Source organism: Sus scrofa, chromosome 15 (assembly GCF_054392235.1).
Source record: "Sus scrofa isolate SSC_HxYL_T2T_F1_AM1 chromosome 15, Sscrofa_HxYL_maternal_Yorkshire_Landrace_v2.0, whole genome shotgun sequence".
NCBI lineage: Eukaryota > Metazoa > Chordata > Mammalia > Artiodactyla > Suidae > Sus > Sus scrofa.
Genome location: NC_139397.1, coordinates 23,738,649 through 23,761,319, shown reverse-complemented (window position 1 = coordinate 23,761,319; position 22,671 = coordinate 23,738,649). Strand labels below are relative to the sequence as shown.

The 22,671-nt window shown below is 35.0% G+C and overlaps 1 protein-coding gene and 1 pseudogene across 5 annotated transcripts in view; one reads left to right on the top strand and one right to left on the bottom strand.

Annotated features, from left to right (window-relative positions):
- Window positions 1-22,671, bottom strand: part of LRP1B (LDL receptor related protein 1B) — a 1,884,722-nt gene that overhangs the window by 1,710,572 nt on the left and 151,479 nt on the right. The gene's annotated exons all lie outside the window — the stretch shown is intronic.
- Window positions 19,198-22,671, top strand: part of LOC110256980 (PAT complex subunit Asterix pseudogene) — a 32,705-nt pseudogene continuing 29,231 nt past the window's right edge.

Genomic DNA, 22,671 nt, shown 5'->3' with positions numbered 1-22,671 from the left:
AGTGGGAAATTTATGAAACTTGTATGAAGGGACTTTTAAGAGTATTAAGTGAAATAAAAAAAAAATCAAAATGTTGTCCAGTATATAGCACTCAAGAAATGCTATTTAAAATGACATGTATACTGTCTGTTACTTTAATCATTATTATTACAATTACTATTTTCATTCTCTTCTTGATATACATTGTGCATTCATGGCTTCATACTTTTCTTCATATAGCTCCTTTGGCAAGAATTTATTGACCTTTCTCTGTGTTATTCATAGATCAAGGTTTTGCACCTCTGTGAGCTCCTCCACTGGATATGAGTTATTTTTCCTAACATCCTGAAGCATTTTATCCAGAGAATCTTTATTATGACATGTCTCAGTTCTTATTTTCTTGCATAGATATTTTCAATATTACTTATGGGATATTTCAGACATACAGAAAGCTATAAAAAATAACAAAATGAACACCTGTGTTCCCATTGTTCAACTAAATAAATATGATTTCTGTCCATCAAGACACATGATAACAATAGAGAATGCTGGAAACAAGCCACAGACTGGGAGAAGATATTTGCAACAAATACAGTCATCCGAAGTTGTTCTCTATCCCTTCCTAACTATGGTTGCCATATAAAATACAGGATACCTGATTAAATTTCAATTTCAGATAAACAACACATAATGTTTAGTGTAAGTATGTACCAAACACTGCATTCTTCTCCCTTCCTCAGAGGTAATCTCTCTCATAAATTTGTCATTCACGACTTCCCTGAATTTGTCACACTCTTACTATGTATACTTTACTATCACATAATATTTTACATGTTTTAGATGATAAAAGGTAACATCGTAGATGTATTTTCTCACCTTGCCTTCTTTTTTTCCCAGAACATTGTTATATTGTTGCATGTTTAAGGATATTTAGGTTATTTCTATTTTTCCTCATTATAATAGTCCATTGTGTAAATATGTACCCTAGTCAAGATTTCTCTAGAGATTATACTAAATTCTTCCATTGGCCCTCTCCAGGTCTCTGTTCTCCTTTGTGCCTCAACAGTCTGATATTTATGAACTTCACCAAGGGGCTCCTGTGGTTTGAATTCTTGTTGAGTAGGCCAGTGGAAGGCACCCATAAGCTATCACAGGGCAAGAGGGAGAATGAGTCTGGGTAACTTGCACCCCAGGCTGCTCTCCTTCTATTTCACCTCACTCGGCTGCCTTCCTTCATTGGGAACCACCTCTCCTGTTGGGCGACCTTCTCTATAGCCAGCACAGTTTCTCATGGTTCCAGTAACTCCTCTGCATCTTCCAGCCTACAGCTGGTGGTGACTCCATGCTGAACATTAGTACTGGGATATTGATATCCTTTGTTGATTTTTCTTATGTCTGCCCCAAACTTTGTAGATAGTTCCTTTATGAGAGTCTCCTTAATTATCTTTGAGCATGCCACCTATTTCCAGCTATAATACCAATATGGGTATAAGCCTAGGAATAGAATTTGTTTTCAGAATCTGCATGACCTCAATGTTAACTAAATTTTGCCAAACTGCTCTCGATAGAGGTTGCATCATTTTACATTTCCACCAGAAGCATGTATGAATTCTCATAGCTTTACATTCTAGCACTGGTATTATCAGACTTATTTAACATTTCTGCAAAATTGATACTATTGTTGTATCTCATGGTATAAATTTACATTTCTCAAATGACTATTGAATTAGAGTAACTGTTCATATTTTACTGGCAATTCAGTTTCCATTTATTACCTGATCACATTTTTATCTAGTTTTCTAATGTGTACTTGGTCTTATTCATTTTTTATGGTTCTTCACATATTCTGGATTTTATTCCTATGTCAGTTATACCCATTGAAAATATTTTCTCACAAGCTGTGACATATTTTCACTCCCCAAAACTGATACAATTTTGATGCCCAGAATTTTAAAATATCAATGTAGTCAAATTGATCAGTCTTTTCCCCTTCAAAGTTATGCTTTTTGTTGTAGTATAGATATTTAGGTATATGGCTTATCTCCCCTAAATGATTATAAATTCTGCATTGGCAGAATAGATATATGAATTTCCTGATACATCTTGGTGTCCCTCAAAGCACTAGTGTCCAAAGAGTGAGTGAACACCCTCCTACAGCATCTCTCCAGTTCTTGGTAAGAAGTTAAAACCAGAATCCTATTTACAATAGTGATTTCCTAAAATGCAAAAAGTTTTTAGTATCCTGAAATACCCAGAGATAATGAGGAATCAGAGGCAAATTATTTCCTCTTCTCACCTATTTTTGATGGAAATGGGTGTGATCATTCTAGAAAACACTTTTGAAGATGTTCTTTGATTTAGGATAAAAAAATTAAAAAATACATAATATTCTTTAGTATAGCTGAAGGAAAGATTGTTTTGATTGTATACATGCATATATACATATAAATCTCATATATCATATTTGTGTTTCACTTTACCTTGCAAAGTAAGTTTGGTCCTCCAGGTCAGAAAATCTAGGTTTGGCTATACAGATGAGACATAGGTCTTTGCAGCTGAAGAGCAGTTCTATGACCCAGGCCAGGGATTTGTCCAATCTGGCTAAATGTCAGAATCATTCAAATAATTCTATGAATGAGGTCCAACACCCAGAGATCATAAGGTTGGCAAATAGTTAGCATGGTTCCCTGGCATGTGTGTGTGAAGTCCCTCAGCTTATTCTCATGTACTACCACGCCAAGGAACAGCTTTACCAGGTTCAAATACTTGCCTAGTGGAGAGCTTGGTCACAGCTGAGAGACAGTCATGGACATGGCCATTAATAAATAGCCTTACTGGATGCATCATTTGAAACTTTTTCCTCCCATTCTATCATACAACTAAACAGCAAAAAACCAAACAACCCAATTAAAAAATGGGTAGAAGACTTGAATAGACATTTTTCTAAAGAAAACATACAGGCACCAACAGGCACCCTAAAAAGTACTCAATATCACTAATTATTAGAGAAATGCAAATCAAAACTACTATGAGGTACCACTACACATCAGTCAGAATGGCCATCATTAGGAGGTCTACAAATAACAAATGCTGGAGAGGGTGTGGAGAAAAGGGAACCCTCCTCACTATTGGTGGGAATGTAAATTGGTACAGCAATATGGAAAACAGTATGGAGGTACTCATAAAACTAAATACAGAACTACCATATGATCCAGCATTCCCACTCCTGGGCATATATCTGAACAAAACCTCATTGAAAAAGACACATGCACTCCTATGTTTACTGAAGCACTGTTCACATAGCCAAGACATGGAAACAACCTAAATGTCCATCAATAGATGAATGGATTAAGAAGATGTAGTATATATACACAATGGAATACTACTTGGCCATAAAACGAACAAAATGATGCCATTTGTGGCAACATGGATGGAACTAGAGACTCTCATACTAAGTGAAGTAAGTCAGAAAGAGAAAGACAAATAATATGATATCACATATCTAGAATCTAATACATGGCACAAATGAACCTATCTACAGAAAAGAAACAAGTTAATTGACATGGAGAACAGACTTGTGGTTGCCAGTGGAGAGGGGGAGGGAGTGGGATAGCCTGGGAGTTTGGAGTTAGTAGATACAAACCATTGCATTTGGAGTGGAAAAGCCATGAGATCCTGCTGTAAAGCACAGGGAATGATAGCTAACCGCTTGTAATGAAATATGATGGAGGATAATGTAGAAAAAGAATATAATATGTGGAGTTCCCATTGTGGCTCAGCGGTAATGAAGCTGACTAGTATCCATGAGGATGCAGGTTCCATCCCTGGCCTTGCTTAGTGGGTTAAGGATCTGGCGTTGCCTTGAGCTGTGGTATAGGTCACAGATGCGGCTGGTGTTGCTATGGCTGTGGCATAGGCCAGCAGCTGCAGCTCCAATTTAACCCCTAGTCTAAGAACTGACATTTGCTGTGGGTGCGGCTCTTAAAAAAGGACAAAAAAAAAAAAAAAAAAAAAAAAGAATGTGTATATATAGGTATAATTGGGTCACTTTGCTGTACAGCAGAAATTGACAGACCATTGTAAGTCAACAACAACAAAAAAAGAAATACCCTCAGCTAAGTGGTCCATTTCCCTCCCATTTGAGATACACACCCCTCATTCTTTGACTATGATTCCAATGCTATGGCTCTCTGACAGCATCGAGAATGAAAGCCTCCACTCTCACTGTTCACAGATTACCTGCCTCTCAATTTTAACTATGGAATTGATCAATGATATGGCATTGGTTTGCAGGAGACAGATACACTGGTGAGAGTATATTGAAAAAAAATACTTGTTAAAGTGCAGGCGTAATAGAGATAACCTATTAAGATTTCATTGATGCAGGTCATACTTCATGTACAACCACAAAATAACCATCATTCTAACTTTCACTTTAGCAATTTTTCTTAAAGTAAAACAACTTTTAAAAAGATTAATGACAGTAGCCTGATGACAGTAGCCTGTGACCTCTGCCATCCAACATAGGGAGCTTATCCATGAGTATTTCAATCTCAAGTCTGACACACTGAACAGCTTCAAAATTTTTCACTCATGAGGTATAGGGTTATGGCTCCTTCCGAGAGGCCAGTCATTTATTTGACACTTCAGGGGTGAATTAGCAATTGAACTAAGTAGCTTTTTAATTGTGGGCAAAATATCTTCTTTAAGTATCTCCCCGATCGACAGAACCACTTGCCCACACTCTAACATTGGCATGCTGACTTTGTTCAGAAGGCAGTCCTGCTGCATTAGAGGAGGCAGCTGGGTGGCACAGTAAATGTGTCATTTGCTATTTAACATCTCTGTGACCTGGATTTAAATTTGCAGTGGCACAAAATGCAACCTCAGTTCTCTCAGAAGGCTATTAAGTCTTTCGCAGTAAGCCTTGTCAAGAATCTAAAACACTAAAGGGTTCTTTGCGTCCCAACACCCACTCTTGCTTGCAAAGATGCCAAAGTAGTTTATTTCTCTTAAAGGGACTGTTTATAGGGAAAAGGCTGGGCTTGCCTAATCAGCTGATGTGAATACATATTGTTGTTTATATTTTTAAAAATCTATCGACTGTGCTTCAGCCAGGATCCCAGGAAGAATATAACTGTCCTGTGGATGATTTTTAATCAAGCGGCTTTTCAAGAACATAAGTTTTGATTTGTTCGTCTGCAGGGTAAAATCAGAATAAAATGAAAGGCTTTAAAATAGATGTGCTTCTTTTTCTAAAAGCGTCATTACCTACATTCTGCTGTACAACATTGTTCTTTCTGTTATATCTGAAAGTCAGAATGAATTGCAGCTGTACTTTTGTACATTCAGACTAGTGCAAAACCCGGCTTTTCATTAAATTAATTCTAACTGTATTTTTGCTTAAATGTTCCATTTTATGACTTCCTGCATACAAGGAAAAAACTGCCTTGTTGATTTTTCTTGAATTGAAAACTTAATGTCTCCTTTATTCTTATTCCCCAATCTTCCAACAATCCACTCTAATTTGTTGAATTTATACCAACAAGGGATCAATAAGTAAATTAATCAGGTTTACTCACCACCTAGCTTTAACAGCAAAGCCCTCAAGCACAACTTTTGCAGTTGTACCTTCCTTTGCTTGGTCTTTCACTAGGATACCAGCCTCTTATTTGAAGCTGAAGAGACTATCATTTACTGAAAACAAAGTGCCTGTTTACTATAGCAGACAAGGTACTAAGGTCATTTGTGTTTCTAATGACCACAAATAAGTTTGTTATTCATTAAGTATGTCATTCAGAATGGTGGCAACCTTTTCCTTTTGCCTTACTAGTATGTCAAGCCAGAACTGCCCAAAGCCAGGACTTGTATCCATTGACAGAATTTACTCACATACTAATATTATCACATACTAATGAGATGATGAGCTAAGCCAACACCACCACAATCACTTGCTGCTACTATGTATACATAAGGTGGCAATCTGGTCACTATTTTAATACATATATTGGAATCATTTAAGGGCCTTTTTAAAAAAAGGGATTTCTGTACTGCACAGCATTCTATTGGATCAAAATCTCAAAACCAGTGCTGTCCAAAAGAAATATAATGTGAAACATGTAGGTAATTTTAAATTTTCTGAAAGCCACACTAAGAAAAGGAAAAAGAAATAGGTAAGATTAATTATAAAATAGTTTTTTAACACAATATATTCAAAATATTACCATTGCAACACACAATTAATATTTAAATATTACTAATGTGAGATTGTGCAAGTCTTGTAATGTTTTTGGAAGCTGGTGTGCATTTCACAACTACAGCCTATCTCGGTTACAAACAGGCATATATGAAGTTCTCCATAGACACTTGTGGCTCATAGTTCACAGCACAGAAATAGGATCTCTGGAATCTGCAATTTAAGTAACCAAGTTGCTACTAAAGCAGACAGTCATTGAGTACTATCTGAGGAAATTGTACTAAGTGTTTTAAAGTACATAAAGGGGTGAAGAAGTAGATTTTTCTCCCAAGTTCATTTCCAGTGGAGTCGTATATATCAGACACTTGCAAAAATAAGTATAGCACAGGTTGAAAGTGACACATGCAATCAGAGATCCAGGAACACTTGTGGGATTTCATAGGAAAGAGAGAATTTTAACTGTGGGAATAAAAAAAAAAATGGAATAAATAAGAGAATATGGAAGGGATAATATCTACTTTGGGTATGATGAAGACATGGGATTCAATGACGTTAACTGATTTTTCTAAAGTCCTGCAGCTAATTGGTAGCAAAGTCTATCCAAGTTCTTCTAAAGCTTCCTAGCCCCAGCCACCAATCAGGAGATCTACAGATAATCAGAATCCATGAAAAAACGGAGGCTCTTACTTCATTCATATTCATACGTCCTCTTTTCTATTCTTATTTACTTCTTTTCCCAATTCAAATATGTTTTAACTCTCAGGAAGATTATTCTTAAAATGATATATTATCAAAAATTTGCAGATTTTAATTATTGGTGTATCTCATTATTTCTCAGTAATAAAGATTTTCTTCAAAGTTTCTCTTTTCTAACCTGTGCATTTAATCCCTATCTCTCTTCCTATTTATTTGGTAAAACTGTAACACTGTTGTGTAGAATTATATTATCATGACATATCATCATTAGAGTATTACAATTCTCCACTTAATTTGTACTCTGTAGATATGGAAAAATATTTAAAATATTTGTAGTTCCAAACATTAAGTAAAAGGCTGAAGAATCTTTACAATAATCTAAAGACCATAGGTAGATACATAAAATTTATTAAGGCTTAAAACTATTTAAGGAACACTTTGAAATTTATCCTATTTAATTAATGGTTAAATTGAAGAGATCTTTCAATAATAACTTGAATCAGCTCAGCTTCTTATTATTAAATTTAAGCTCAAATTCCCAATTAAAAGTGGTTCATGAAGTGAAAATATGATTAAGTATACATACTAAAGCAGCATAATTTAAATTCTTAATTTAGTTATTTCATGATGTATAGCAAAATGCAGCATTTGAAGTAATTATTTATAAGATTACTTGGAGAAAATTATGAGCCAACCAAGATGTAATGTGGTCAATGTGGTCAAGCTAAACTTAAATGAATGTTTTTTAACTTGTAATCATTTTTTTTAATGAGTCATTAGAAAATATGAACTCTTGGCTCATTGTGTTAGATTCTGCCCTTAGATGCTTTATGTTTTTGATGTAGAGAAAATAGTTCACAGTCTTCAACTATTTTTCTTTTTCGGTTTTGACTCTTGCAAGGTTATCCAACCTTTTGATAGGACAAAAGGTTGCCTAATGGGTTCAAAACCAGAATGTACATAATATTTTCCTTTTAAAAATATCTACTAAGGTGGTTTCATTTTGTTTTAAGCAATCTTATCCTTTGTAGGTCTTATTGGCTTTTGATAGTTTTAATTGACCTGAGTCAAGAGCTCAACAAAATACATTTTAAGTTAAAATTTATAATCATTTTTTATAGCAGAAGGAAAGTAAGATGCACACTATCCTACTTTTATTGAGTTTTCCATTAACCTGAGAGTGGCATCCTCTATCCTTTGTATGAAGGATAGTAGTGGAAAACGGTAGGAAGAAAAGAATGGGAAAAACTGGAAATCATCTAGCTCTTCTTAGTTTATATCAATAATGAGATCTGAAGTGGTGAAATTTCTAAGAGTATAGAAAATTCCAATATTTACAAGAAACTATAATCTTTATTCTTAAAATACCAATATTTAATTTTTTGTTTTATCTGTCTTAAAAAATAATTTAGATATCCCTTGTCATTTAATAGATGAAATCACCCTTTGAGACTCTAACCCCTTTGAGACTCTAACATGGCCAACGTTCTCAAAAGTTAGATGGAGGTAAAGAATATAATGACATTTATATGTCTAGGCTCAACTTTGGCATTGCGTTTATGAATGGAAAAAAAAAATTGACTTAACGTGGCATTTTTCCAGATGCTTTAAAGTAGATTTATCAACAGAGGTTGTTCATAATACTTTTGCTATTTTACAGATCTTTAGTAGAGGATGGTTAACTGCCTTAGAAGCAGGTTAAAAAGTAATTTCACTGATGCATGAAATTGCTGATACACAACTTTTAACTTACAAAAATTTCACTATATATAGTTCACACTAATAGTTTTCTGTGTAGAAAGGCACAGCTCATTTGTTGAGTACAATTCATAGTTCACTCTGTACTAATAAGGTTATCAACATTCTGCTACATTCAACAATACTTGGCATAGATGATACGATTACCTAATAACCATAGAGTCAAAATATTTTCAAGAAAGCATATGTGGGGGAATAATACATCAAAGTTTTTCTTTCTTCCTTTCTTCCTTTCTTCCTTTCTTTCTTTCTTTCTTTCTTTCTTTCTTTCTTTCTTTCTTTCTTTCTTTTTTTTCTTTTGTCTTTTGCCATTTCTTGGGCCACTCCTGTGGCATATGGAGGTTCCCAGGCTAGGGGTCCAATCGGAGCTGTAGCCACCGGCCTACACCAGAGCCACAGCAACGCAGGATCCGAGCTGCATCTGCAACCTACACCACAGCTCAAAGCAAGGCCAGGGACCTATCCTGCAACCTCATGGTTCCGTTAACCACTGCGCCACAACAGGAAATCTGAAAGTTTCATTTAAACACAGATACGTTTCATTTCAGATGTAAAACATGTTAACACACCTCAAAAAATATAGGCTTATTTTTGTTAAATCACCTTCTTCCCAAAATAGTTTTATAATTTGCTAGGAAATACTTGTTGTCAACGTAGACATATTCACATTCACTGAGGATGTTTTAGGATTAGATTGTGCAAGCATTCATTTCAGCCAACAGTGGTGCCATTATCCAAAGGATCTCAAGTCTCCTACAGGAAGCTGTTAACAGTGCAGTTGCCTATACTGTGTTTTATCTGAGACCAAATAAAGAATAATTGAAAAGTCCAATATATGTGTACCCCATAAAACTATATTTCGAGACATTCAACTACACTAAAAAAAGGCTAAGTAAAGATTACCAGTAAAAAATCCAATAATTTATTACCATATATTAAATTATAAACTAAAATAATTAGATCAAGATGATTGCTATATATGCTACATGGGCATGTGAATGACATAGCCTTACATATTTCCATTAAAACATATTTCCACTATCTATCCCTCCTTCCTCCTCATGACATGATAGTTGGGCAGACTATGATAAATTTTTCTTCACAGTTTTTTAGGAACTATTATATATTCATTCTACATATTCCCTTCAGTAAGTGGAATAGTATTCTATGAAGCAGTGGCTTTCCAACAAGTCATTGCGGAAAAAACACAAAGATGGATATATTATTCAATCTGAAATATATTTTTTAATCATTAGAAATTATGTTAAGTTAAAGTGACCTTTGATAATACAGAAATGTTTTTCTATCTAAAAACATAGATTAAAGGACTGGTATAACATTTATACACTGAACAAGATATTGTTAAATATTTTCCAAGCAGTAGGCATGTAGAATATAATTTTGGATAGAATAATTTTCATCTACTTGAACTCTGTAATTTACCATGGATGACAGGGATGTAGGTAATACCTTTTCTTCTTACTTCTCTATGTAGGTGTGAGGGGCTTCAATACAGTAATTTCAGTTGTGTGTTTTAATGATACCTGAAAATAATCATCTGATAATCTGTACATGCTATTTTTGATCTACCTAAAATAAGATATCAAAGTAAGAAAATCCTATTATTTTTTTAGTGCAAAGCTTTGGTCAACTTGCAGAAGATACTATTATAATTATTGAGACAAAATTGATTTAAGCTAATTGTTGGAATATTAACATGCTAAAACTGTTGAATAGAGAAGAATGACTATATCGTGTAATCAATTTGGCTAATTCCACCAAGTTGCATCCTTATAGGCCCAGACTGTTTTAAATCAACACTTACACACAGAGATCTTACTTGCTGAGACAACTGTTTTTCAAATTAGTATATCTAATATATTTTATTAAGGAAAATAGGTAAGCGGAATGAGTATTTTATTCATCATTTCACTAATTTCACTCACCAATTATTTTAGCACCTATAGCATACGGCAGTAAATAAAACAGGAAAAATTCTTTTTGCTTCCATAAAACTTAAAATTTACCAGAGGAAAAGAGAGTAAGCAGACACCATATAAAATACCCGGGAGTGTTAAGTGCTGTGAAGAGAAATAACGCAAGTTGAGTAATCAGAAGGGAATTGTCCCCTACTTTAGAAAGAGTTGTCATCTTCTCTGAAAAATGACTATTGAACAAGCACCTGGAACAAAGGGCTAGTGTGACTGAAGAAGAGAGCTGGAGGGAAGTTACAAGTGATAAGGTCAAGCAAGGAGCAAAGGTCAGCCCATGTAGCATCTAGTAGACCAGGTACAGACTTCATTTTATTTATTTTATTATTATTATTTTTTTTTTTATGGCTGCACCTATGGCATATGGATGTCCCTGGGCCAGGGATTGAATCTGAGCTGCAGCTGTGACCTAAGTCACAGCTACAACAATGCTGGATCTTTAACCCACTGTGCTGGGCCAGGGATTGAACCTGTACCTCTGCAATGACCTGAGCAACTGCAGTTGGATTATTAACCTAATGTGCCACAGTGGGAACTCCTACAGACTTCACTTCAAAGAAGTGAAATAGAAAGTAATCAAATAAGAATTCAATTTCACGTCACGGATGATACATTATATCCTGAGATTGTCTCTACCAGGAACATCTACTCATCTACAAACTTCCCTACCTATTCTGCCCCAGCATGACCTAGGAATCTCTCTTAGGAGGATGCTAGTATCCTTGTTCTACTAGTAAAATTCTGCAAAAGTCTTTTATACAGATGTTCAAACGCCTTGAAGTATTTCTGACCCCTCTATGTTTCTGTACTACTGTCAGACTGTAACAGCTCCCCAGACATCATTCAAGTGGAAGAGCCATTCTAACCCATTATACCCAAGTCTTTTGGACACATTCGCTTTCTATGTCCCCCGGGTCTATATTAGGTAGGAGGCAAAGAAAAATACTCTGTACTACATTCAGAGGAAGGAAGGTGTGAGCTTCCGTACTCTTGCTAAATCAGTGTCCCCAGGGCAGGCCAATTGTACTTTCCTCCGTAATGCCCCACAGACAATTGTGCCAACTCCACCTATTACATTGATCTTGTCCTGCTCTTGGAAGATGACTGACTTATATCTAGTTGCCACCCCCTTTTACCTCCTGAAACTGCCTGAAACTGGCCCTGTGTTGATCCATATGTATGGATTTCCTTGTCTTCTCATTATCTATTTTAGGGCTCAAACTTCTTCCCTTACTGCTTCCTATTTCCTTTCAATTCAAGGTATTCAGATTAGTCCACTGTACACAAAAATATATAGTTTACTTCCTGATAGTTAAGCAATTTCTCCAAGTTACTTAACATTGGTCAACTCAGTAAATCCTAAATGTCTTCTTAAAAGTGGGGATATCTTCTAATGTCATAATAACAGGGATTAATGGAGGGAGGGAAATAACTGAAATAAAAATATCAACGGGAATGCAACATTTCATCTCATTCAATTTATTCAAATATAAAGGTAAAGTTATTTCCATATTTGTTTTTTAAGAAATGTAAATTTAAAGATTATAGATAACATAGTAAAAGAACACAGATTTTTCCATGTTTCCATGGGAAAGGGGTATTTAAACAATTGGTAAGGAATGAAAAAACCCATGAAATAAATAGTGAATTTATTCATATATAATAATGCTGTGCCAGTTGGGTTTTTATGGTGATTTACAACACCTCTTGCTAAAAAGAGAATATGGGTGCACAGGTCATTTTTTAAATATGAACTGACATGCTACATATAGAAATGATATTTACTATAAACCTTAACTCATGCAATTGAGTACATCCCTTTAATTATAATTGTTTGGCCACAAAAATAAAGAATAAATTATCTGAGATTCCATGTCTAATATTTTAAATCTCCATGAATGTTTTAATGTAGTAAATTTTAACATATTATGTATTTTTTACATTAGCCTAAAAAATCACAAGAACAAAAACAAGAACAAAAATGTATTTTACTGTCCAATTAACAAATTTAGTTGCTTATCCTGTCAGTCAGTGAATTATAATGCATTAGACATAAATCAGTGAGGAAGTGGTACTTAAACCTGAACCTTGTAATCAGAGCTACAAATTTTGGCAGCAGGCCACATAATCCAACACTAAATGTGCAGCATTATTTTATTCCACTAAACATATTAACAAAATGTACAACTGTTTTAACTTGGTGGATGATCTAACAACATCTCGGCAAAAAGCCTTTGTCCATTTTTTACACAAGTGCCTTTTCCTTGATGATAAATGTATTTTGTAATTTTCATGATAAATCAATGGCAGAAATTAACTGTGCCCTTCTAATGCTTTATAATTTTTAATATCACTGCTTTGGAAATGCAGGCTCCAATTCAACATAAAGTGAGATCTTTGTATATATTGTGCCTGAATTTCTGTATTATTTTTGCTTATTATCCCCAATCCTGGCTAATTTGTCCTTTTTAAGTCTACAGGCTTTATGGCGCATGAAAAAAATGTAAAATAAGATATTTACCTACAACATGATTTTGATTGCTTTAGATGACTCATTTATCCTAACATGTATTTCTATTCTAGGTGCAGAGTACATGAATAAAAAGTGAGTTCCCAAAAATATAGAAATATTTTAAGTGCAAATAAATGATACAGTCACATAGAATTGAGATTATATTTAACACAAGCTTCTACTTAAGTAAATGCCTTTGCCTTTTCCATTTTCTGTAAATGCTCTGTGTAGGTCACTATTTATGTCAGTCTCACTTTGGCTTGGTGTTAGGCTACACAAATTCACCTTAATTGTTCACTATGTTATTTTCAACACCACTACTTGAACATTTTCCAGAGCTGCTTAATCTCTACTGCATTATTAATAGGTTCTCAAAAATGGGACCTCAATGTTTCAATCAATCTCGATTCCCTACCCTTCCAAAATTATCACTGTCACTTTACTTTTTTTCATTTTTTTCTCGATCCCACAGGTATGCATGTTCTATACCTTTATCCTGTTCCTCCTAAAATGTGTCTAAATTTTGGTCTACAAGTCACTATTTCTATATAGCAACTGGTAAATTAATCCTAAACCTCTTCTATTGGTTTTTATCTATCACTCTACTAATTCAGTTTATTCAGATCCCAAGCGGCCTTGAAGGTTTTTGTTTTTGTTTAATAAGTTTTTAATGAAATGATCTGTATTTCCAGCCAGTTGTTATTGAAACACAATCTTTCTTGATTATCATAACTTTACCAAATGATGTTTATTATCTTTTCACTAAATCCATTTTTATTTTATCCTTCCTTCCCTCCTTCATCTTTTTTTTTTATATAATTTTTTTTTATTTTCCCACTGTACAGCAAGGGGGTCAGGTTATCCTTACATGTATACATTACAATTACATTTTTTCCCCCACCCTTTCATCTGTTCCAACATGAGTATCTAGACAAAGTTCTCAATGCTATTCAGCAGGATCTCCTTGTAAATCTATTCTAAGTTGTGTCTGATAAGCCCAAGCTCCCTTTCATCTTTCTTTCTTCCTTCTTCCTTCCTTACTAATGTCCATACCTGGGGAATATGGAAGTTCCCAGTGTAAGGGGTTGAATCCCAGCCACAGCTTCAACCTTCGCTGGAGCAGCAGCAATGCCAGATCCTTTAACCCACTGCACCAGGCCAGGATCAAACCCATGCTTCCACAGTGGCCTAAGCTCCTGCAGGTGGATTCTTAACTCACTGTGCCACAGAAGGAACTCCCATTTTTATTGACTTCTTTACCTTTGAAAATGACTTCATAACTGACCCAAATCAACTTTCATAATAATTGAATGATAATCAGCTTCTCCTGTCATTGACCAACCATGGCAAGTCACCGAGTTCTGCCTTCCACGATTCTTGGATTTCTGCTCTCCTGTCTAATATAATAGACACTCGCTACTCCCATCAAGTCATAAGAGCTTTCTAAGGAGTGTATAAACTTCCTGCACCTTCTCTACTTCAATCTAGGCTTCTCTCCCCAACCATGAGCTATAAATTCCAGCCATGCTAATCTGCTATTCCCTGGTCCCAATCACTAACAGGATCCTTTCAGCCTTTCAGCACATTTTTGTTTATTTATTTATTTATTTATCTTTTTACTGCAGTCTATTCCTCGTGGGACAGCGCTCCCTATACTCTACCTTCAGGGCTCTTACCCATCCAAATCACTTCATTCTCAGTTTTCTCAGTTCAAAATTTTATGTGATCTTTGTTTGTGTATTCTTTGTTGCCCTTCAGTACATTAAAAAAATCTTCCTTAAAGCTCTTATCACAGCTATCCCTTCTATACTTAGTTTTATGTCTCACTAATAAATGTATGTAAATACATATAACATATATAGCAAAGTACTTTATCATACTGCAAACTCAAAGCAATAAGCAGGCTGATCAAATTTGAAAAAAAATACCATAAATACTATTATTCCATTCTATACTGACTAGGTCTTCTTCATCACCTTTAGCCTTTTCCTTGCAATTTTGTCTGCAGTACAGTTCCTATCTCCACAGAGAACAAAGAAAGAAGAGAAAGTGCAACTAAATCAAAGAGTCCTCAGCCAAGAAAGCAGTCAGTCCCTCATGGAAATTACAAATAATTCTGTTTATCTGTGACCACAGTCCTCCTCTGCTCTTGAAAATATAGTTCCAGATTTGGATGATGTTTAAATAAAGAAAAAGGAAAATCAGGAAATCTAGTTGGTCAATCACATTATAACTACCTTGGTTTATGAAAATCTCATGCTAGGTAAAATGTCTATATTGCTATTTGTGCTGGACTCATAGAGGCTGATATAAGAGCCAAGTTTCTGAAAACCTGAATTGAAACCAAAAAGCTACCAATTATTGAAAAATAAAACAATTTTTTTTTAGTTTTATTGAAGTATAGTTAATTTACAAGGCTGTGATAATTTCTGCTGTACAACAAAGCGACCCAGTCATCATATACACATATCCATTCTCTCTCAGATTCTTTTTAAACAACATTTTAAAATAATTAAAAAAAAAAAAACCTTCTCTATGACTTATTTATCTGAATGACTGAACTCAGTATCTGGGCAGACAATGCATTGTAAATATCAGAGGAGAAAGGCCTTAGCTTGCAACTGACAATTCAGAAATTTTAAAGTCCCAAAATCCCTTTGAGCAGGGAGAGTGCACAGCTGTCCAATAAACTGAGATATGGTAAAACATCTCAAATATCAACTTTGTGGCTCTTAACTGATATTTCACACATGTGTTCTTGGGGTAATTGAGAAGGATATGCTCGCTGGTGAATTCAAAATGAATAAAATATCCTTGAAAATAGTATTCCCTTAAGGTTACACAGATAAAAAAGTTTCTTATATTACGGAAGCTCCCTTTCGCCTCCATAAAAGACACCTTGTCCTGAGGACATCCTTGTCTTCATATACCCTTTGTTTTAGGCCATCTGTTCCTAGTTTGATAATGACTTAGCTTGTTCAACATCAGGGCCTTTCCTAATGTGGAGGTGACCCGCTTTTATTTAATTTTGAATTTAGCTTCTATTCATTTTATGATCGTATTCTATTTTGGTAATTATGTACAGGCACCCAGAGGGTTTTTGCCGATGGTAACATTAAAAATTAATAAGTGAATGAATTGGTATGATGATTTATATTACAGAGAGCCCAAAAGGCATCAGTAAAAGATGTTGTTTGGACTTAGCATCAGTAAAAATGTTATAACACATAGCCATAGTTATTATCTTTAATATAAATTTTTACATTTTTCCCTTTTCTTCCTCTAGCCTCTCTTTCCTCCTTCCCTCTCAAAATTATTTCATATATTTACTGAACCCTGCACAGTTCTACTTTTGGAACTAACAATCTGTCAGTGCCATTCATTTTTCTGGCTAGAAATTATAGGAGCCACTCTTCACCCCTTATACTCATCTATCCCTATTGCTGTCCTTCCTTCTTTAAAATTTAAATAATCCCTTCACTTTTCCTTTTCATTCACACCATCATCATAATTGATTCAGATTTATTAAAATGAGAAAATTAAGCTGGTGGAAATATTCTCGTGTTTTCATGCCTAGACTTACTCATTTAGTATGTATAGCGTGATGATTGCAATTATCTAAACAAATGAATGTGAATCAGTCTCCCAATACAAACTATTCTTGAATAGTGACAGTGTACAGTAGTTTTATTTAGAATGCATATGATAATCATCAAGATTTTACCACAAATGAATGTTTTATGAGTTCGATTTTTAAAGATTTTTTTTAAAGTATGTGTTCACTGATTCAGATTAAGGAACTAAATGTTTGGACCAAGTAAAGTTTTATGTAATTGTTTTATTATTACATAGACATATCATCTACTAAGTAATTCTTTTCAAATTAGCAGAAATAGTTTAAAAACTGATTATTTATACTATTTACTCTCCTCACTCCTTTTAAAAAATGTAACATCTACTACAGAAATTTCTAAGTATTTGCTAAGGACACTTTCTTTCAATTCTATGTCAAACGAAGCAGAAATTTCCAGGTGTTATTTTCAAATTCTGTATTTTCAAAGTTAGGCGCTGATGACTAATTAAATCCACACGCAGGTGAATGCAGGTGCAGAAAATTGTGCCTGCAATTAATCACACCTGTGAAATATTTAGCCTATGAGACAAAAGCTGGGCTTTTAAAATGTTTGTTCTGAGCTTACTTACCTTGAAGCAAAAAGTTTCCAGATTCATCTTTTTAAAAATTTCATGTTTCAACAGAAAATTGTATCCTGTTTTGTTTCTGTTTAATATTATAATTTATAAGAAATTTAGTGTTTGAATCCAACTTGAATCCACTAAAGTATCAATATTTAGCTCTGATAAAAAGATATTCCCTTTATAATTTTAATAATCGATTTTTTCTTGCTTTTTTTTTTTTTTTTTTTTTTTTTTGTCTTTTTCCCTTTTCTAGGGCCGCTCCCACAGCATATAGAGGTTCCCAGGCTAGGGGTCCAATCGGAGCTGTAGCTGCTGGCCAATGCCAGAGCCACAGCAATGCAGGATCTGAGCCACCACTCGACCTGCACCACAGCTCATGGCAACGCCCGATCCTTAACCCACTGAGCAAGGCCAGGGATCGAACCTGCAACCTCATGGTTTCTAGTCGGATTTGTTAACCACTGTGCCATGATGGGAACTCCAACAATTTTTTTCTACCTTCAGGTAGATAAATCCTCATAGGCTAATAAATTTAATCGATTTTTTTTTCTTTTTTAGGGCCACACCCATGCCATTTGGAGGTTTCCAGGCTAGGGGTATAAATCAGAGCTACAGGTGCCAGCCTACACCATAGCCATAGCAATGCCAGACCTGAACCGCATCTGTGACCTACACTACAGCTCACAGCAATACCGGATTCTTAACTCACTAAGTGAGGCCAGGGATTGAACCCACAATTTCATGGTTCCTAGTTGGATTTGTTTCTGCTGTGCCATGACAGAAACACCAGTTTAATTGAATTTTTAATCAAAGAAATATTTAAATGACTATTTTTACAATTCACAAATTGCAGATGTATCATTATGCTAAAGATATTTCTCATCTTTTAAATTATGTATACTTCTTTAAACTTCATATTGTATCTATTTGGTAGGGATCTATTAATAGACTTCATTGATTTACAAATCCCTGAAAGAAACAGCAAATTCTTTTCTAAATATGGTTGGGATTTACATATGAAAAGAACACTTGTTAATAGCCTAATATCATGCTTAGTTTGTATCTTTTTAAATCTATAAATGAGTGTAATATAATGTGTTTTTGTAACTTCCTATCGATTAAAATCTATGTCAATGCCAAATGAAAAATAAAGAAATTTTAGCCTCAAGAAACTGGGTGTTTGGCTACTTTTTATTGATTAACAATTAAAAATGACATGAATTCAGTAGCAGTATTTTTGAGAATAATAAGTAGGACGACTTTTGTCCAGAGGTATATGTCATGTGTATATAACTATGTAAAATACATAGTATCTCATGGATCAAAAGGAAAAGTAAAGCAGATTTTATTATTCTTTTCCTCATAGTTACATTTGTTTTGCATTTATTCACACTTAACCTATGACTATCAATACTCTACAACATTCTAGGCGCTAAGATAGCCACTGGGGATGCAAAAACGATCCAGATACTGACGCCTACTTCAAGGAGTTCTTATCTGAGTTAGACTCATGCCATAAGAAAATTACAAAATAGCTGAATTGTGTATTAAATGAATGTTGGTGCAACACAATATAAAATCCAAGATTAGGGAGATAATAATACTTTTATAAAGTTTTAAGTAAATATTGTCATAGAGTCTTCAATTATTTAAACATTACAAACTATACATTAATACTTAATAAATCACTCAATGATAGATTTGTTCTAAGGATGTAAATAACTCCTACTAATATTTTAAGAATATCAAATTATCCTTTATAAAACTGTATTCACATCAGTTGAAACTCACTTTGTCAATCATCTCTCAAAAATATGTTCTAGAAGCTGCAACTCCCACAGCGGAAGAGGTGCGACTTCTGACTGGTTATGTCCACGAACAATATGTTGGACCCATGGAGCCCAACAAAGTGCTGAGGTGCGAGGCCTCGCCGAGCGAGTGTAACCCAGTATTGGATGACCTAACACTGGAGTACATGAAACTGCTTGCCATGATCTTAAGCGTGTGTGGCCTCATGCTCAAGCCACAGTGGTGCACTTGGGTTGCTGTCTACTGCTTCTTCATTAGCTTTGCCAACTCCCAGAGCCCTAAGGACACTAAGCAGATGATGAGTAGCTTCCTGCTGCCCATCTCTGCTTGATAGGTAATGTCCTATCTGCAGAACCCTCAGCCCATGATGCCCCCCCATGATGTCAGCTTAGATGGGTCCCATCCTGGCCCCCTCTATCCACCTTGCCCTAGGCTGCTCCGACTCCAGCCCTCAAGTGCAGTCCTGGGCTTCCCTAGGTGGGGTAGTGGAGGGAACCTGGCTCTGTCCCTGGGATCCCACTTCTGCTGGGGCAGAGAGGGGAATCTCCTAGGCCGACCTCCTCCTGCCTGCCTTCCCCACCCTGCCTGCTGGGCAAGATACTGTCCATGTTTCTATGTGTATCCACTCATTTTCATGTTGAAACCAGTTAATAATAAAGTTTTGCATTCTGGGAAGAAATTATCTAATTTGACTTTCCACCCTTTCACTAGAATGTCCTAGTTACGCCTTGATAGGTAAATTTTCATTGAGAAACATGGATCAATTATACTCAAGTTACTACTTAGAAGAAGATACAAACAGACTCTCAACACATATCATTGAACAAAATCTGTGGAACATTATATTCAAAAACTTTATTATGAAATTGGAAAGGGCTGACTGAAACACTATATACCCAGAATAGGCTAAGTACTAAGCTTCTTTCTTGGCTGTCCTGTTGCAGCTCTGAGCCCCTCCATCAGTTGATATCCCAAATTCTATGTCAGGCTGGAGTGGGAATGACAAAAAGATAGTGAATACCACCTGTTAATTCCTCTCTCTGTGCCTCATATTATTCTCAACTAGTGTCAGAGATCAAAGGTCTAAGAATTTGATTCATGAGGATTTAATGTTTCTAGTGAATAATTGCAAAGATAGTAATGCATAATAGGCCTCTAACTTTTTGAGTTTTCAGAAAGCCTATTCTAAGTTAAACACAACAGCCTCTGGTTGCTGAGAACATGTGCTTGAAGCAAGCGGGAGACAGTAGGCTGGGGCCAGAAAATGAATGTCAGCACATTATTAAGATAATGTATTTAAATATAAACACACTTTATGTGGAAAAATACAGGAAGGATAAAATTTTAAAATATTCTACTTGAAAAACTAGCCTCCTGCATTATTTGGTGGTTCTGTGGATAAATAAACCTGAACCAATATCAATCATTTTCAAAGGAAAAAGAATGACATCTAGCCTAACAACTAGTTTTGCAATTTTACAACCAATGCAATTTGAAATGGCAGCAATATTAAGCCCTGACTATTAATGACAGCAGTTCTGCTGAGTGTTACTAGAGTGAAGATTTGATCGGTAAATAAATTCAAATTATTTGCATTCAGTTTACTCAGACTGCCCATAATTTGTTTCCCCCCCTTATACATACTTAGTATTGAATGTTATGTTGCAGATATATCCAAAGCTTTTTTCATTTTATTTTGATGTGATGTATCATGTTTCATCACATCTCATTATAATGTGATTCAAGCTAATGTCTTGTGACATTGCATCATGTGCTCTATACCTACACAGGTATTAACTTCACCTATAAGAATTAAATTAGAAACATTTGGCATATAGCTGGTCATATTTTTTTGATTACTGATTGAATTTGACTAATAGACAAACAGCTATATCTGATCCTGGTCACTTACTGTGAAGTTCCTGACCAAAATGGCCTCTTGTTCTAGGAAAATTTACATGTAGTAAAATTTCATTTTCTTTCTAAAGGAAACAGTTGTGTTTAAGTGTATGTCCATTCATATTTTTTGTCTTCACGGATTTAGCTAAAGTTCTAAGGTTTCTTTGCCTGCTGGTTAGTAAAGTAATCCTTGCCTTCTCCATAAAAAGAGGAAGACAATCATTATCTTTTAAGACTCTGCGTCTGGTCTCAATTTTCAGCAGATCTCAATTCAGGCAAAGCAACAGAACAGACCATATAAATGTACTAAAGGAAGAGAGACCATAGGGTAGCATGCTCTAATTCTTTTTATTCCTTTCTCTCCTTTTAGTGTCTTAGGGATGCTGCAGCTGTACCGCATTAACACAGTTCATTGACCCACTTTCAAAGCTTTGGAGTAGGTGGCTATTTTGTCTTTTTCTCTGCATCTATACCAGTTGACTCTGAGTCCTGAGAGCGACCAGGCTTTAAACTGTGGTGAGCTGAGATTATTCTGAGTATCTTCAGCAATGACGAAATAGAGCCAGATCTCTTTGGCCTCCTGAAGGCATTAGACAATCTCTGAGGCATTCAACTGTTAAGACCTTAGTCTAGGAAAACTGTAAAGTTTTCACAAGTCAAGTTTTTGAAGTATTTTTATTCTCTTTTCCTTGAGTCAGGATATAATGCAGTCAATATTCCATGTAAAATCCACTCATTATTCTGCTATATTTATGCAAGGCTTTTTAAAGCTGAAATATTTACTACATTAATGTTTGAGGAATGCTAAAAATTAACATAGTGGTCTAAAAAAGTTAAAGCCTATTTTACAAATTTTAATTTACTCCTATTATTTTTAGGCTCTAAAATGTCTCATTTATTAAGTTAGAAATAAAATATTACTTAACAATTCTTTTGCTCAATTGTTCTTATTTCTCTTGCATCTGCTTTGGTTCAGATAAATGAAAACTATTAAGCTTTATGTAGGGATAATTTTTGATTGACAACCTTATCACCTAAGACAACTTGAACAAAAGCTGGTGAAAAATTAAATGCAAAAATATATATTAAAATTTTGTGAAGTGTGAATAGGTATCATGAAAATAAGTCCAAAAGTTTGGAAAACGCTAAATTAATGAATTCATTGCAGTTTTTCATTTCCTGTTTTATCGGGAGTAGGTATTAGTTTTATCAATACCTTTCTATTCATTTATTCATTATTCAAATCACACACTTGTGCAAACCAAGGAAACTTCTAGGTCAGCAATAAATAAGTCACCTGCAAAGAGCTCTCTGCACTACTGGAGTGCATAAGCCCAAGAATCTGGTCAGGACAGTGAAAATAAACTTAGCAGAACCAACAACTCCCTCCAACACAAAGGGTGTATGCTGTATTTATGTTACATAAAATAACGATATGTATATTTTCACCACAACTTTCTGTATTCTGACCAGACCAGACAAAGCTTTAGGTATTCTGTGTCCAGGACTTCATTGTACAAATCATAGGAATGAGTGAAAGAACTGAGAGCCGTCCAGACAGGTTGGATTAATTTGCTTTAGGAAGGGGAGCTGGTTAATAGTGGGAAGGACATGTATGTGAAAGAACAGGAAGT